General features: G+C 37.4%; 1 pseudogene; it reads right to left on the reverse strand.

Moving 5' to 3' along the window:
* Window positions 1-3,972: 3,972 nt before the first annotated feature.
* Window positions 3,973-19,449, reverse strand: part of LOC137740670 (uncharacterized) — a 66,546-nt pseudogene continuing 51,069 nt past the window's right edge.

A 19,449-nucleotide genomic window follows, 5' to 3' on the forward strand; every position in this document is an offset into this window, starting at 1 on the left:
CATCCCACTAGATTTTGAGAGGAATGTGGTGGAACAAGTGACCAGGTACCAGTGCTAAGTAATGCATTGAATTCTTCCTGCATTGCTTGTCTCTAGTGAGGGTGTTTAGAAGCTTGAAAGTAGATGGTTGGGATATAGTCTGGAGCAAGGTGAGAAGGAAGAGGATGTTTGGTGGCATTAAGAGCATTAGGTTTGACAATGCCAGATTCAGACCCGATTTGCATAGGATGAGTGTTGATTGGCAATTAGGTTTATAGGGATGCAGAGGAAGTAGTACTAATTTGTTAACTGTTAAGGGATGAAGGAATTGGAGGTGATGAAGATATAGGTGAAGTTGTGGGAAGAAGAGAGATAGGTGATGTAGATGAAGAAGTGGTTGAGAGGGATGATGGTGTAGGGAAGGTTAATGATGTAGCAATAGGATTAAAATTGGAACTAGATGACTGGTGCAGATCTGGAGAAGTAACAATATGATGAAAAGGAAACTGAGTTTCATCAAAGAGCACATGCCTGGAAATGTATACTTCCCTAGTTACAAGGGACATACACTTGTAACCTTTGTGTTGTAAACTGTATCCCAGAAAAACACATGGTTGACTCTTGGGATCAAGCTTGGAGTTTGTATATGTCTTGAGCAAGGGGAAACATTTGCAGCAAAAAACCCTGAAAGAGTTGTAATCTGGAGTCTTGTGAAAAAGAGATTCCTAAGAAGAACATTTGGTTGCAGTAGGAAGCCTGTTAATAAGATATAAGGTTGTGGCAAAAGCATAAACCCAAAACTCATATGGAACCTTGGAAGTTGTAAGTAAAGTTCTCGCAGCTTCAACCAAGTGTTTGTGCTTTCTTTCAGCACACCTGTTTTGCTCTGGAGTATGGGGGCAACTGAGTTGATGAATAATGTCATGATCCCTTAAGAATGTGGAAAATTGAGTGCTAATGAACTCTCCACCAGAATAATATCTCAATGTAACAATCTTAGTGCACAATAGGTTCTCAACCATACACTTGAAGTGAATGAAAGTAGAGAAAGCCTCAAATTTGTAATTAAGTGGAAAGAACCAACAATACTTGGTAAAATCATCAACAAAGATGATATAATATTTGAAACCTTGTATAGAAACAGTTGGTGAAGGTCCCCATTTATCTGTATGTAGAAGCTTTAATGGTTTAGTTGTAGAACAAGAAGCTACAGAAAATGGCAATTTCGAACATTTGCCCATAGCACAACTAGAACACAAATACTTATGAATATCACCAGAAACTAAAATACAAGAATGAGATGCAACTTTATTAAGTATTTTGAATGAGGGATGGCCAGGTCTTTGATGCCATATATCCTGAGATACTTTTGAAGTTGTTGCAAAGGCATGTTGTTGTCCAGCAACGGAAGTTGTGGTGTAAAATAGATAAAAACCATCTTGTACAGGGCCTTTGAAAAGCACTTTCTTCGAAGAAAGATCCTTCACAGCAAAGTGAGAAAGATATAGATTTATTGATAATTGATTATCAAGAATAAGCTCGTTTGCAGATAGAAAATCTTGCTTTAATGCAGGGACATGTAAAACATTCTTAAGATCAAAACAATGAGTAATAGTAGGGACACTTGAAGAACCAAGATGAAATATAGGCAAACCTTTGCCATATCCAATGTAGACTTGCTCAGGTCTAGTGTATGATTCTAGATTGTTCAATTTTGCATAGGAATTTGTCATGTGTGATGATGCGCCAAAGTCAAGCAGCCAAATGTGCTGAGGAGCAGAAGTATTGACATAGAATGCAACTTGAGAAGAAGTGCCAAAGTTAGGATTCAGGCGTTGAGGACACTCAATAGCTTCATGATCAAATTGTTTGCAGATTTGACAAGTAATTCTTCTGCTAGAGTTGTTGAATCTGGAGCTACAATTTTGATTATACCTCTAATTGTTAAATCGATTGAAATTGTTTCTCTGAGAATTGTTCCTGAAATTTCCTCAATTTGAAGAATTTCTTAGGTTTGAGAAATTTTGATCAAAACCATGACCTTGATGAGAATTGGAGTTAGGGAAATTCTGAGCAGTGTAGGCCTTAGAGATTGGAGGATCAAAAGGTAGAGGCAGAAGTCCAATAGAGGTATTGAATGCCTGAATTGGTGCAGATGTAGTCTCCTTGTGATTTTCGATTTGGATTTCCTTACTCAGTAAGATGCCATGGAGCTCATCAATGGTTGTGGATCTAATTCAAAATTGAACCGCATCAACAAAAAGAGTCAAACTCAGGAGGTAGATCGTGAAGAGTTACTGAAATCAGCTCAGAATCATCGACCGGAGCACCGACGCTGGCCAAAGCATCAGCAATTTCTTCAATTCTTTGAAGATATGAGGCAGCAAATGAATCACCCTTGGTTATTGAACAAAGTCTTGAAAAGAGTTCATGAATGTGAGATTGCGAAGCTGTTGCAAGTCTCGATTCGAGTTTGGACCAGAGTTATCGAGAAGAATTCACACCAACAGTGTAAGGAATCACAAAATCAGAGAGAGTAGAGTTGAGCCAGATGAGAATGTTCTGATCAGTCTCATACCAGGCGATGAATGCCAGATTCAAAGAAGAATTTCTAGATGCATCAGAGAGATACTTAGGCTGAGCAGCCTGAGAGCCTTCAATTATTCCAGTGAGATTATACCTCCTCAAGATCAGAGCAAAGAGAGCGCTCCAGGTAAGATAATTGGTGGTGGTGAGTTTGATTGGCAACATAAAACCAATATTCTGAATCATGATTGAGGAAGTTGAAGAGTTGGAAACATTAGGGCATAGGGACGAGATGGGAGACGAAGCATCAGCAGAGGGAGACGAACAAGCAGCCATTGATGACGGTGAGAGTTAAGGTTTTAGCATAGAGATGCCGAAGAAAGGGGGTGTAAAAGCGCCAAAGAGAGGCGGTGCTGAAGCAGTTAGGATCGGGAAGTCGTTAAACAAATGGCGATGAAACCATGATAGAGAAAATATCTTTCTGTATTTCTTAATGAATTAGATTACATTGTGATTCTGATATATATATACAAGAGAATATCCTTTTAGTAAATGACAGCTCATCTAACTAATTACAGCTAGGAAAACAAACAGAAAATATTAACTGGGATTTACAATGCTACCCTTAATAAAAATAAACTTCATTAGTAATAATCCGTATATATAGCCACTTAGTACTACGGTTTAGTGATATTCCTCTTCATTTGTAAATGAAAAGTTTTAGATTCGATTCTTGTCAAAGACAAATTTGAACTACATTATTGCTAACCATTGTGAGGTTAAGCATGCCCTCTCCCCCTTTATTGTTATATATATATATATATATATATAAAGCCGTCCATAGAATTTAAAGTGCGGAAGTAAAACATATAAAAACAGAGTAGCATATCAAAATAATGAATTAAATGTAATGATGCAGATATATTTTGAAAATAAGTTTTATTGAAAACTTACTGCAATGCAGATTACAAACTGATGTTGCCTAATGGCAAATGAAACAAGTAAACAAGGTGGAGCTCGCAGGCATCCTGAATAATATATGTATTACAAGTGTTTGGAAAATAATCTCAGAGAGATGTGGTTGAACTGAGTTCTTGAGTTAAAAACATATATGCTTCTTCTGAAGATAAGTTCCTCTTTTATAGAGGGAGGAGAATGATTGAAGAATGCCATTTTGATCCGGGAATCCCGCTGGCAAGAGAAGAAAGCTGGCAAAGCTGGCTGACTGATGATTCTCTACTGTGGAGTCACGTTGTTACTTTTACAAAAGCTGAATGAATAGTAAAGATGCTTTGATTCTTTTACAAAAGTTGAATAGTGACTTTTTTGTTTTTCACTATTGTGAATAGTGACATTTTTGTTTTTCACTATTGAAGAATAATGCCTTGTCTTTTGCAGAAGAGATGATAGCAGCTACTGCTGATGATGTTGTTGGGCTGACACAATCACATGGGCAAATAATGCAGTTCAATAATCAAACGGATCTTGAGCATCTTGAAGGTCCACTTGATCAGCCCAATTGGCGGGACGCTGAGACCCTGCATCAGAAGCGTCAGAGTCCGAGTCAGAACCTTTCTTTTTCTGTAGCCTTGCTGCTTCAGCCATGAGCTGTTGAGCCAAGTCCAGAAGCTGGGAGGACTTATCAGAATTCTCCTTTTTCTTTGAGCTGGAGGACTTAGAAGGTTTTCCTTTGAGGGAAGATGACGGACTAATGTCTGATAGGGATTGAATCGGCTCCTGGGTTTTTAGCAACTCAGGAAATTGCTGATGAACTAGCAAAGCTTGTGAGGACGAAGTTGAAACTTTGATTGGCAGTGCCTGAGAAGATGCCTGGGGAAATTCCACTTTTACAAGATCAATAATTTTTGGGTGGTTGAATTTATCCCACCATTTTACCCATCGGGTTCTGTAAATACCACCAGTGTCCACTTCAAAGTTCCATTTGAGAATCCATGGGATCTTGTACTTGGCCATGAGTAGTGAAAAAATAGTAACACTGTTGTCGAAACGACTTCTGTCAAAACTGGGCTGGAAATTGTTTGTGAGTACATGACGAAGGTCATCTGGAATGATAGAAGAGCTTGGACCATGGGAAGCCCACCAATCTGGAAACCGTAATCTGAAATTCTTATCAAAGGTTATGAACCATGAATGACTAAAGTCTTCTGTTTGGTGGAGAAAAATGTTGGTCCATGCTTGGATATAATCATAGTAATTGTAATGATTGTTTGGGATGAGAACATGCTGAGTATGAAGGGGTTTTGTGTGATAAAGGGGAATTCCCCATTCGAGTTCGGTAAGGAATTTTCCAATATGGAGTGAATGATACAATATTTTGTTTTGGTGAGTGGTACTGTAAATTGGCTTAATAGCAATGCTTTCTGTTTCTGAAAGGATAGCCTGGTAATATTTTAGGCTTTTATAGGATTCAGTTGGTAAGAAATGAAAATTTGGTGGAAGGAGTAATTTGGCAATGCGCTCTGGGGGTTGGTTTTTGTCAATGTGAAGAGGGATGCTGAAAAGCTTTTCTGAATTGACATTTTGGACATATGGAGATGTTTTAGCATAACTAGGTGTTTTGGGTTGTGAAGGTGTTGGAGAACGAACTGAATAGTAAGGATCATAAGGGGTGGCTAAGGCCGTTTGGTAATTTGGTCGGATATTTCCTACTGTTGATCCTAAGGGAGTAAATCTGTTTGTAATGGCGAGGGCCGATGAAGAGTCGGGAATAGACTTTTGTTTTACTGGTGCTGGGGTTTGGGCAAGGGTGGCTGGAAGTCTTCTTTGCTGGTTAGGATTAGTACCCATTCTTCCCCTGCAAAAATTCTCTGGTTAGAAAATCTAGGATGCAATTCTGGCTGCCTTTAATGTATTCAATATCAAAATCAAAAATACTTAATATGGCTTGCCAGCGTGCAAAAATCTGTTTTGATGCAATATTTTGAACATCTTTTTGTAAAACATGTTTTGCAGATTTGCAATCGACCCGAATCAAAAATTTTTGATTTAATAAATAATCTTGGAACTTGCTAATACATAATACAATAGATAATATCTCCTTTTTAATAGTACTATAATTAGCTTGAGCAGATGATAGGAGCATATTCATGCGACTTAAATGGCTTGTTCTCGTGCATTTACGTTATGTTTCTCTAGTTATTTTAGTCCTTTATGCTTCTTTTGTGTGTTTTCAGGTTCTAAGGGCAAGGTATGCAAAAGGATGCCTTTTGGAGCAAATTAGAGATTGGAATGGATATCATATGCTTGGAGCCAAGAGGATGGACGAAATTAAAGACTTGAAGTAGGAAAGTTAAATCCTAAAAGACCTCATGTTTAAGCATCATTGAAGACTCCTACGCATTTTAGAACACAAAAACAACATTCCTTGCAACCTTAGGACATTGTCGTGTGTTTCCTTGTGTCTCCCTTCCTTGCCATGCAAGGAAGGGCTTTGTTCCCTATTTTAAACACTTAAAGCATTCACTTATCATATCATTCACTTATTATAAGCATTCACTTATCATATCATTCACTTATCAAACCATTCACTTATCACTTCCATTCACTTATCACTTATCACTTCCATTCACTTATCACTCACCACATATCATTCATTTATCACTTAACATATCATTCATTTATCACTTAATACATCATTCACTTATCACTTATCATACTCATAATCATCTACACATTTCAACCATTTAAACATATGCATTTCAACTCACATGCATCATCATCATGCAACCAACCTTGCCACATGCTTTCCAAGCTTTCCCCCTTCATCATTAAGCCACATTCACTCCCATTTCTCTCCCCTTAACAGCCCTAAACCGTGCATAATTAAAGGACACCATTCAACACACACATGCACCAAAAGACAACATTGGCATGCATCACATGCATTTCCAACACTTCCCCCTTTGTGCCGTGCCTTCCCTTCCACTTTCCAACCACATTCTTTCAATTCCCACTTCATCATTACACCACCTAAGCCACATGCACTCCCATTCTTTAATTCAGCCACTTAATCATTCAACCACAAAACAATCACACAACACACCAACACACATGCATCCTGAAATTCTTTGCCGTGCAATCACATGCATTTCCCTTGACATTTTCAGCCATCACACTTCATCATTACACCACCATTCACTCTTTAACCCACACACACTTCACACAAACAACATTCACATGCATTCACATGCATTTCCAACACAAAACACACTCAAAACCGTGGCCACCTTTGCATTTCAGCATTCCCATTTGCATTTTCAGATTTCCAGCTTTCCAACCTAGCCACATTCATATGCATTCACTCATAATCATCCACCAAACTTGCAGCCACATTTCCACCCACCTCCTAGCTGTCATGTTCCCTCCATTACTCCTATAAATACCCTTGCATTCATTCATTCAATATCATCTCATTTCATACACAACACACCACAAACACACCACCAAACTTCCTTTGCCGTGGCTTCCCATCTCTCCCTTATAATCCAAACACCATTCCTCTTCCATTTCAATCATTCCCCAATCCATTCAACACACCAACAACATCCCTTAGACCTTATGCTACAATAAAGAGGAAGAGAAGAGGGCCTAAACGTTCATACAATTCAAGTTTGAGTTGTTGGAATGTTTAGGTGTTTCTTTGATTTCAATGTTTAATTTTAATTCTCTTTGTTTTGTATGAGGAACTAAACCCCCCTTGGCTAGGGGGGGATTCGAAATATATGTTTATGCTTGCATTTTGATTTGATTAATTCTAATTGCGTTTCATAAGTTGTGGATTCAATTTGTTTAACTATTTGATTGATAACTTATTTATGTATGTTTATTAAGAGTGCACACTTAATTTTCATGCATGAATATGACGCTAGAATATAAGTGAGTTTCACCTAATCGTTATGAACTTATATTCACAAGTAGTGGAGGTTGCTTATAAACAATCGCGTTAAACGAATTCTTGGCATAAGTTTCATGCAATCATAGTAACGAATGCCTCGTCAACACTTATAATCTTCATAGAGCGTAATGATTCTTGCTTGTATCTCTATTATGCAATCATGTAGGGGACTTGTGGGGAATGTTTTGGGTTGTCGTATGCAATCATCCAATTCAATAACGTTAGGAAGATTTGAAGGTTAATTAGTGCATCACGGTTAACTTGGGGAGTTGAGAATTAATGATTTATTGAAACGCAATTGGAAATCATTTTATTATGGAAGTATAACATATGTGGAGATGAACCCCGTAGCTAACTTTCCATCCATTTGTTCTTTCTTTTCTTGTTTCTGTTTTCATGTTTAATTTAACTTCTTGTTCAATTATGTTAAACATGTGAAACTAATTTCTTTTTAGTTAGAGGCGAATTTGAAGCCATGGACATATGTTGGTTATGATTTGATTTACTCCAGTTATGAACTCATGAACTTTAGATGTGGTTTACTTTTCTGTTTTGATTAAGAACTTGTTTATGTATGTGGGTTGAGGGTCGACACTTAATTTGCATGCCTAAACTTGATGCTAGGATATAAGGGAATTTCACCTAATCGTTATGAACTTATATTCATGAGTAATAAAAAATCGCTAGTCACGATTGTGTTTAGTAAACCCTAGGCTGGATTAACATGCGTTTTCCATAGTTATGAATGCCTAGTCGATGTTTATGATTTCCGTTGAACTTAATGATCTTTGTTAAATGTCTCTATCATGCGTATTCCATGGTTAGGGACTTTGATTAGGAATGCTTTGGATTGTCGTATGCAATCATCCAATCCAATGAATCTAGGGAAATCTGAAAGTTAATTTAAGCGGACCTAATTAACTTGGAGCATTGTCATTCATCGTTTGTTGAAGTCATAACTGGGAGTCAAATTATATGCTTATGTTCATGTGTGGATAAGGAACCCTCTAACTAGTTTTTCATCATTCTATTTTATCAATTTCGTTTTTATAATCTGTTTCCAAGTTTCTGTTTTAGTTTAAATTCATCCAAAACCAATCCCCCATTTATTTTAAAGTGTTAGATTAGTTAGAAATACATTTATTTTGTGTTTTTACGTTTTTGAGTCAGTTTCCAAGTGATTTGCAATCCCTCCTAATCTCCGGTCCAGAACGATCCCTACTTATACATATACTACAATTTGACGAAAAGAGGGTTTAATATGTGTGCGTATAAATCTCGCATCAAATTTTGGCGCCGTTGCCGGGGATTAGAAAATTTGCTAATCCCTTGGATTGTTTTATTTTCGTTTGTTTTTTTTATTTTATTCCAGATTCTTAATCTTGTTTTGTTTCTTGTTTTAGGTACTAGTTCATGACTCGGAGTTCTCATCCGATTCGTGAACATATCCTGGAGTGATTGGGTTCTTCGTCCGGCTGCAAGACGTAAAAGAAAGCGCTACTTGGGAGGCAACCCAATGCACTGAATAAAACAAAGCATGTTCATAAAAAAATAAAAAAAAAATAAAAAAAAATAAAAAAACTAAACATGGAGAAAGGTGGAGCTTCACAAAGTTTGTTTACGTGAAGCCCCACTACGAGGCGCAGAAGCGGAAGGCATAGAAGCAGAAGGCATAGAAGAGGGAGGCATCGGAGCGGAAGCCATCGGAGCGGGAGGCATCGGAGCTAGAGCATTCCAGGCCTCAATACTTGGCCAAGCGCTGGATGACCCAGGAAAAAGGTGCCTCTGGAGATAAGACGCAAGCCTTTGACGGTCACTGTAAATTCGACCCTCAGATTCTTGCAGCTCATCAAGCTTCCTCTTCATCCCCGATGAATTGTTATTTGCAAGCACATGCAAACTTCTATTCTCGTACTTAAGCTGCTGGATCTCTTGCTTAAGTCTTTCCACCTCTGCCATCAATGATTCCACCTGACGGGACCGAGCAAGCAGGCGTTGGCCCATGTTGGACACAGAACTCGCACACTGAACACTAAGTGCGAGGGACTCTTGAACGGCCAACTCATCGGACCGTCCTGACAGCAGCCTACTATCTTTTGGAGTGAGGAGGTTCTTAGCTACTATTGTAGCTGTTGTGGCGTCCTGCATCACGGAGTCTTCACCTGTAAGAAGACCGTTAGAAGATAAAAAAGAAGGGCGCCATACGTTACCTTGACGCGGCGCGCCCGTATCACTGCTAAGGCTCAATTCCAAGCTAAGGTTCGATGGGTTTGCCATTTTTTCAAAAGTGTTCAAAGAGAAGGGATGGAGTTAAATTTCAAAGGGCCGGAGACGATGTTCAAGAATGGGAAATCTTCTGAGTGTGTATGTTGGCGGTGATCGATAGCTCTATAAAAAGCCAAGGCGACGCGTCCACCGATTCAAAGAGCCGGAATTTCCGGCGTAAGTTAGGCGACGCTTTCTCAGCTTTTCAGAAAACGCGTTCAACTTTGTCAAAAGATTTCTGACAAAGCTGAAAACACGTGGAGGCCATCATCGCAACTACACGTCTTTAGCCGACAAGCGCAAAGTTCGGCGACGCTTTCTCTGCTTTTCAGAAAACGCGTGCATCTTTGTCAAAAGGAGCCGCATCTGCACTACCACGTGTCGTTCAGAAAGAGAAGGGGCGTCGTTCAGAAATCGAAGGGGCGCCTGCTCAGAAATCGAAGAGGCGTCGTTCTGATATCGAAGAGACATTTGTCGACAAGGGTAAAAGAACAGTACCACCACTTGATATTATCTCTATATATGTCGACCTTCGTCTTTTATGGCAAGGCAACCTGAAGAAAATGCCTAACTCCCCCTCACCTCTGAGGGCGCACTCCCAGCAAAGCCTTTCGAAATACTCAATTCTTTCTTCTTCCCCAAAGATGATACCAGATGCCTGGAGTACAGATGACCCAGGAGGAAACGGTGGATTGAAGTGTGCTGATTCATTCACCGCTTCTTCAAAAGCAAAGGTATCTCATATCATCAAGGTCAAAAGCAAAAGTATCTCATATCATGCTCTTTCCCTGTCTTTTTCTTTGTCCTTGTTCTTACTAGCATGGCAAAGTAAAAGAAGCAATCAGCCGACACTTGGAGTCAGTCTTCCGATCTGGAGCCAACTGCCTGGAATCTATTCCTGATTGCTTACCTAGCGTTGCTCTCGAGTAGTCATCTTCAACGGTTGATACACTTCCAGAGAAGGGACCACTTCTGCAAAGGGGAGCGAGTAAGGCAAGTGAAAATGATACATTGAAGCATGTGGAGACAAACATAGGCTGAGTTATCCTCCAACCCTTTTCAATACGAATTGGAAAGATTGAACAAAGAAACAGACCAAAGGGGTAAGCTCAGACCTTCGGGGAAGACCAAAAGAATCCTCCAGCCCAGTAGCACAAAGGAAAATCAACAAGTGGAGGAGACCAAAAGAATCATGCAGCCCAGTTCAAGAGTATGCCTGTGGAATCACCAAGATCAATGCCTCAATGCAATCACCAAGGAGAAGAGGGAATTTACACTCCATAACCAGATTTGCGTCCCTAAACTCTTCTCTTTGTTAATTACATTTTGCCATGTTTAGTATGTTTAAGTGCTTTTTGTGTGTTTACTTATGTTTTGTGTGAATCTATGCTTAAAACATTGAGGACAATGTTTGATTTAAGTGTGGGGGCGGGGGGGGGGGGGGGTAACTAAGTATATTTAATACAAATTCGTGGGATTTTATCACCCATTACTTCAAATGTTGTTCCTTGCTGTTTTAAGGTGTTTTTAAGTTGTTTTAGAGTGTTTTTAGTGTGTTTTGTTTTATAACTCCGAAAATCACATAAAAATTTGAAAAACATGTTTTAAAAAGCCTAAAAAAAGTGTTTTGAGTCATTTTTGTGTGTTTGTGTCTTAGGGTACCTTCCAACACAATGATAAGGATTTGGTTTATAATTGCATGACGGTTAAAAAGAGTTAGTAACATAGAGAAAAGTTTGATTTACTCTTGGTATATGCTTGGTTATGGTTATAATGTATGACTTCACATGCAATCATAAAAGAAAAATTCGTTTTTGTAACATGCTTGAAGGAAGGAACTCAAACTAAAGCTACAACCCTGTGAGACTCGAGCCATTACCTTCTTTGGAGAGTTATTTTCTATGATTCTTTATTTTCTAAAGTTGTTGCATGATCTCATTATTCCTTGCTTGGTTGCTACTTAGAATGCAATTGTATCATGATAGAACTAAATGCTAGAACTTATATCCGTTTCATTCAAAGCATGACATTGAATTGCATAACATATATCAAGATGAAGTTGTGTAGTTGCCACCATAGCCAAATAGCCTTACTTCCCATATTTCGTATATATTAGTTTTAACCCCGTTGAGCCTCGTTTAGCCTATTTTCTTTGCTAACCACATCACCCCTTACCTAGCCTAGAGTAGGACTTTCCTATACCCTTGTTCTTAAAGTATAGTGACCATGACTTAAATGAATTCCTTTTGAGTTACATTATGCAAGAAAATGAGTGTGGGGGAGTAAAAGTTTGTTCTTACGTTTATATGTATGTTTTGAGATTCAAAAGAAAACGAAGAAGGAAAAAAAAAAAAAAAAAAAAAAAAAAAAAAGGAGTGAAAATAAGTAAGAATGAACTCACGAGCGTTGATGGTTGAAGAAAGGGTCCAAAAAGTTGAATATGGCCCTAAGTTTTGTGTGACTTTCCCTTGGGTGTTCAAAGTTGACTTCTGTGTTCTTAAGAGAATTCTAAGTGCCTAATTCAATACTTTGCTCACTATTGCTTTAAGAATGTTTGTTTTACTTTACCTTTCTTTGACCATGATGGAGGATTTTCCTTGAGACGATCAAACAAGGGCTTACATTGTTGACGCAGATGAGGATAAAATTCTGAAACATAATTGAGGGATCTAAGGAATCTTTGAAGCTGGGTTTTATCAATAATTTGATCTGGAAATTTATCAGCAAACTGAATGACTCGATCAATTGGTTGGATGGTAGACCTGTAAATATGGTAACCTAAAAATCTAACTTTGGTTTGAAATAACTTAATCTTAGATGCCGAAACAACTAACCCATTGGACCTAATGATCCTAACAAATGCATGCAAATGCTTCCAATGCTCATCTATTGATTTTGAGAAAATTAATACATCATCAATATAAACAATCGAAAAATGGCTGTATTGATTAAAAATTTCATTCATGATATTTTGAAATTCACTTGGTGCATTTTTCAAGCCAAAAGGCATTACATTCCACTCGTAATGTCCAAAAGGAGTTACAAAAGCAGTTTTGTATTTATCAGATTCATGAATTTGAATTTGCCAAAAGCCTGATTTCATATCACATTTAGAAAAAACAGTTGCCTGAGAAAGTCTTTTTATCAAATCTCTTTTGTTAGGAATTGGATATCGAATCCATTCTAAAACATCATTCAAAGGTTTGTAGTTGATAACCAGTCGTGGAGCGCCGCGTTCTAATTCTGCGTTTTTCTGGACATAAAAAGCAGGGCAAGACCATGGAGATTTGCTTTTACGGATAATTCCTTTTTCTAAAAGTTGATTAATTTCAGTTTTACAAAACTCTAAAACTTCTTGATTCATTTGAATCGGTCGTGCTTTTGTGGGGATTTTTGTGTTGGAAATGTGCCCTAAAACCAATCATATGATGATACTTTACGGACATTTCACAAAGTTAAACTAATGTAGTTTAAATGTAAAGGGCAAGGATTATTGTTTGAGCCGTCTCATATAAATGTTATATGCTTAAACGATAAGTCCAAGGAATATGTGATTGGAAGAATGCGATCTAAAGAAGTTAGATTCATGAGACTATTCTTTCGTTGACACATCCTAAACGTTCCTGATCATAGGATTGTCAATTGGGCATTGACAGTCCGTTAAGATCAGTACGTGCTATGTCTTCTCTCAGGGAGAGTGACTAGTCTCGAGTCATTGGTGTGTGTGACATCAAGACAAGTACGTAGGTGCTCAATAGAGAATGAGTTCACTGAACACGATCAACGAAGAGTTCTCATATTCATGTCACATGAGAACTCATGGTTGGGATAATGCAAATTAGTCTTTTGACCTGAGGCATCACAGTTGTCTTGTGGTTAGGTCCTTAATCTTTGATTATGTCAAAGTCACTCCATCAGGAGGGTGTCCACGGCATCGTTGGGGTTAAGCCACTTAGCCATGGAGGCAAGTGAATGCGCAACAAGGGATCTCTAACCTTCAAACTGTTTGAGGGAGAATACTCTATGATATGATTAAGAATCTTTGGCCAAAGTATGAATGAGATTTAGGAATGTGTTCCAAATCACATTCAAGGTAATCATATAAGCACAAGACTCACATTGGATAGTAGACATGAATAAACTATCAAACCAAACAATGTGGTCAAGAGTATTGTATTAGAGAAAGACCGTATTGCATTTGTAATCCTAAAACTGAATAGGTTCACCACCTCTTCTGATTAGCTTGGGTAACCATGACATGCTGCTAGGCGTCAACCATGGTTTGTGGAAGCCCTAAAAGTGTATTATCACTAACGGGAGAATTGAAAGTAAGTTTCAATTCACAATCGATTAGAAAGAGTTTTAATCGCCCACTGCCTTGCTAAAAGGAACCTAATGGATCGTTCACCGAGTAAGGTAGAGTTTGAAGAAACAACGGAGATGAGTAAGAATAATTAAATGGTTTAATTATTTATCTAAGGCTAGGATTAATTAATATGTTAATTAATCAAACGAATAAGTTCGTTAAAGACCTCGGGTTAGTTTTGGGCCGCAAGGCCCAATGGGATTTGAATGTCAAGCCCATTAACTCAAGTTGTATGACAACTTGAATAAACAAAGAGCTTGAAAGCCCAATAAACCCTATAGGCCGGCCATGTTAGAAGAATAGGGCTTTTGGTCCATTAGGTCACTTATTTGAAGGGACTATATAAAGGACTTTATAGCCTAAAATTCATTAAGGGTTGTTTTTGGGGAAAGGATGAGAACACAAGCTCTCCTTTCTCTCTAAAATTTCGGCCACCTTGGAGGGATCATCTAGCAATCAAACTCTTCCAAGGTCACTCATTTCTTCTTCATTATGCCTTGGTGATGAATCATTAGAGGTTCTCAATTTTGGGAACTTTGGAGAAACCTTTTTCATCCATCCAAATCCATAGATCTAAGATGCAAGGAATGAAGGCCCTCTCTTTGGGTGATTAGCCTTTGTTTAAATACAAAGAGGAATCTACAAAGCTATATATTTCAACTCACTTTGTTTTGAGTTGATTATTGGTTCACCATTTTACTAGGCTTTGAACATTCATGGGTAATGTTTTGTTTTTAAGTGCATGCTAGCATGATTCCGCCTTTAATTTGTTAATTGCATGCTAATGATGTTGCTTAAATGAACATGTCATCTTCCAAAATAATCCTTCATTTTGACTCAATAAAATCTTTAACATAAGGTAGTTTAACAATATGTTGTTTTCTGTGCCAAAAAGCATTTGGAAGATCGGAACAAATTTCTTTAGTAAGCTTATCAGAAAACTGGCGAATAGAATCTAATAAAGATTTGTTTGTTAATTGTTCTTCAATTCTTTTGTGAAGAATTTCTTCCTGTAAAAAGGCAATTTGTTGGGATTTTGCAGTAATCTGGTTGAGAGTTTTTGAAACACTATCTTTTTGAAGTTGTTTTAACTTTTTAAGATCTGTTTCCATCCAAAATTCTAAAGTAATTTTTTGGCCAAAAACCTTGGTAGAAATACAGTTATGATGAACTTTGAAAGGATAGATTAATGCAATGAAAGGGAGTCCCAAAATGAACGGATCAAAAATATTCTTGATCAAAACAAATGGAGTTTTAAAACAAACATTTTGTTGACAAACGTGAGCTTTGGGAATTTCATAGTTTAATTTCATCGGGGATTGATTTGCAGCGCTAAGTGTTTCCGTAGACTTGTGAAAATATTTAGTAGGTATTAACCCTTCTTGAATGCAATTTAAATCTGCACCTGAATCAATTAAAGCGATGGTTTCTAAATGAAAATCTTCGATTACTATCGTAACTTTAGAATACCATTTTCGAATTCTTATTTTGTCTAAAAGACTTAAAACAAGTTCTTTTGAAGAAGAAGATTTAGCTGAGTGAGCGTCGGAATCGGAATTTGAGGAAGAATTACCTTGTTCTTCTACAAGCGCTTGTGTACGTACTCTACTGAGTTGTGAACGAATTTCAGTGTTCTCTGTTTTTAAAAACTTAATTTCTGATTTAATTTGATTAATTTCTTTTTGTAAATCCTTGATGGTTAAATCCTTTTTTGGTTTATTAAACCGTTCCAAAGTGGTGCTGAGAGAAATCTTTTGAGAAGAAGTTTGACTAGTGCCAGGTTCATGAGGAGAAATCAAAATTTTGAGTTTTTTCAAGTAAAAAGATTTTAAATCAGGGTCATCGACTTTACTAATTAATTCCATTAAAAAATCTCCTTGTTCTTCTTGCTTATTAAGCACTGAAATTTTATTACAACAAGTGTCCGTGCACCCAAACTTAATGTTTGGTGAGGAGACGTCGCTAGAACTGCTAGAGTCGGAGACGGAAAAATCGGGATTTTTATCTGATTGACTAGAGTCGGTATTTCTAATTTCTAAAGCCTGAATAAGTTGAACTTTCTCTTCTTCAGAGATTTTTAGTTGGTTAATAACTGATGCAAGAATTATACGCACACAAATTAAACCCTCTTTTCGTCAAATTTGTAGTATATGTATAAGTAGGGATCGTTCTAGACCGGGGATTAGGAGGGATTGTTAACCACTTGGATTTGACTCAAAAACGTAAAATAACAATATGAAATACTAACTAAGACTCAAAGAATGCAAAACTAAGCTTTAAAACACTAAGACAAACCAAAAGACTCAAAACAACACAAACACACTCAAATCTGCCTAAAAACCACTTTCTGGGCAGATTTGAGCACAAACACAAATTTGGACGAATTTATGTAATAACTTGACTCAAGAACGTAAAAACACAATATAAAACACTAAACTAACTCAAAGAATGTAAAACTAAACACTTAAAACATTAAAACAAACCAAAAGACTCAAACATCACCCAAAACACTCAAAACTGCCTTAAAATCACTTTCTGGGCAGTTTTGAGCACTTTGGTGAATTTGGACGAAATTGGGAAATAAATTGAATCAAAACACTTAGAAACATAAACTAAGACACTTTCTAACTAAATTGGACAATAAAGTAAAGGGGGATTGAGGTTTATACGAAATTAAATTAAATTGCACAGATTGTAAATTAAAGCAAAATGTAAATGTGAATGTGTGATAGAATTGAATGGAATTGAAATGAATGAATGCTAGCTAAGGGGTTCATCTTCACATATGTTACACTTGCATAATAAAATGATTTCCAATTGCATTTCAATAAACCATGAAACTCAACACCCCGGGTTAACCGTGATGCACTAATTAACCTTCAAATCTTCCTAACGTTATTGAATTGGATGGGTTAGCGCATACAACAATTCAAAACATTCCCCACAAGTCCTCAACATGAATGCATAGAAGAGGTACAAGCAAGAATCATTACGCTCTATGAAAATTATAAGTGTTGACGAGGCATTCGTTACTATGGAATACGCATGAAACTTATGCCAAGAATTTGTTTAACGCGATTGTTTATAAGCAACCTCCACTACTTGTGAATATAAGTTCGTAACTATTAGGTGAAACTCACTTATATTCTAGCGTCATATTCATGCATGAAAATTAAGTGTGCACTCTCAATGAACATACATAAATAAGTTATCAATCAAACAGTTAAACGAATTGAATCCACAACTTATGAAACGCAATTAGAAGTATTCAAATCAAAATGCAAGCATAAACATATATTTGAATCACCCCCTAACCAAGGGGGGTTTAGTTCCTCATGGTACAAAACAAAGAGAATCAAAGAAACACCTAAACATTCCAACAACTCAAACTTGAATTGTATGAACGTTTAGGCCCTCTTATCATCCATTCCTCATTCGTACAAAACAAAGTCATTGAAATTAAACATTGAAATCAAAGAAACACCTAAACATTCCAACAACTCAAACTTGAATTGTATGAACGTTTAGGCACTCTTCTCTTCCTCTTTGTTGTGGCACAAGGTCTAAGGTGAGTTTGATGGTGTGAATGGTTTGGGGAGTGGTGTTTGGATTAATAGGGAAGGCACGGCACAAGGGTGGTTTGATGTCTACATTTCTGCAATGGATGAGTGTTTGGAATGGATGAATTTCTGGCACAAAGGCCTTATTTCTGTGGTGAATGGATGTGTATGAGAATGAATGCAATGGATGCTTATTTATAGGTGAAATGGGGGGAACATGACAGCTAGGTTATGATGATGAATGCATGTGCAAAGTTGGTTGAATGATTATGAGTGCATGTGGCTGAAATAGCATGTGGAATGGCTGGAAATGCAAGGAGAATGCATGTGCACGGTTTTGGGAGAGAATGAGAGTGCAAGTGGCTGAAATGTTAGAGGAACAAGTGCATGTGGCTGCATTGTGGTGCAATGATGGAGGAACAATCTGAAAATGCAAGGTATGGCTGGAATGATTGTGTTTGTTTGAATGTGCATGTGATTAAATTAAAGGATGCAAAGTAAATAAATAATGAATGCATGTGTTGAATTATGAAGATGCATGTGCAATGAAGTGGAATGACAATCTGAAATGGGATAGGTACCCACGGCAATGATGATTTCTGGTGGTGTTTGGGTGTATGTTTGAATGGTGCATGTGGGTAAAGGTGTGGCTGCATGGTTTAATTAATGGGAGTGCATGTTTGAATGATTAAAGGGACATGTGGGGTGGCTTGTGCAGCTAGGTTATGATGAGTGGGAAGTGCATGTGGCTGATTTAATGGAGGAACAAGTGCATGTGAAATGTTTGTGGTGAGTGAATGTGCATGTGAATTAAAGCTAGAGTGATGATGATAAGTGATAAGTGATTGAGTGTATGATATGATAAGTGGTGAATGATAAGTGGTGAATGATATGTGATAAGTGATATGTGATAAGTGATTGAGTGTATGATATGATAAGTGGTGAATGATAAGATAAGTGATGAGTGATAAGTGATAAGTGATATGATATGTGATGATAAGTAATGATATGTGGGAGTGTGGCTGAAATGAAGGAGTGGAATGTTGGAATGTTATGCACGGCTAAGGAAATTGGAAAGGTTTAAATGTCCTAAAACTAAAGGGAACAAGGTTCCAACACTTTGGTCTTCAATTAGGTCTTCAATTTCGTCCAACACTTTGGCTCCAAGCATAAGCTATCCATCCTTAGCCCAAAAGTGCTCCAAAAGTCTCCAAAATGCATCTTTTTGCTCCTTTAGCCCTTTGGACCTACAAACACACGAAAATAGCTTAAAGTACTAAAATAACTAAAGAAACATAACGTAAATGCACGAGAACAAGCCATTTAAGTCGCATGAATATGCTCCTATCAAATACCCCCACACTTATCTTTTGCTAGTCCTCGAGCAAAACAAAACAAAAGAAACCAAAAACAAAACGACATTAAACAAGAAAAACTCAACCTAAACCTTCCAACAATCGTTTCAGGGATTTCCAATGCACATGACAAGTTAAAAATCATTAGTCCCATAGATTTTTTGTCATCTTCACACTTAAGTACATTCTTACTCATAGTCACCACATATTATTTCACAATTAAGCATTTAAAACCATGTTTTGAATGTAGTAACATGCCTTAGAGAATTTGCTCAAATCCTTACAAGATATGCACTCGTTTTTCACACAGATTTTCTGACTACACTCCCTACACTAGGTATATGTGAGAAGATTGATGTAAACATGTAGACGAACACTCACATATGTTATAACAAGGAAAGCATTTTCTGGAATTATTAACATGTATATATATGATCTCATGAATGAAATGCTACTACTTAGAACGAGAACCAGTGAGTCCAT

This window comes from Pyrus communis, chromosome 7 (genome assembly GCF_963583255.1).
Source record: "Pyrus communis chromosome 7, drPyrComm1.1, whole genome shotgun sequence".
Classification (NCBI taxonomy): domain Eukaryota; kingdom Viridiplantae; phylum Streptophyta; class Magnoliopsida; order Rosales; family Rosaceae; genus Pyrus; species Pyrus communis.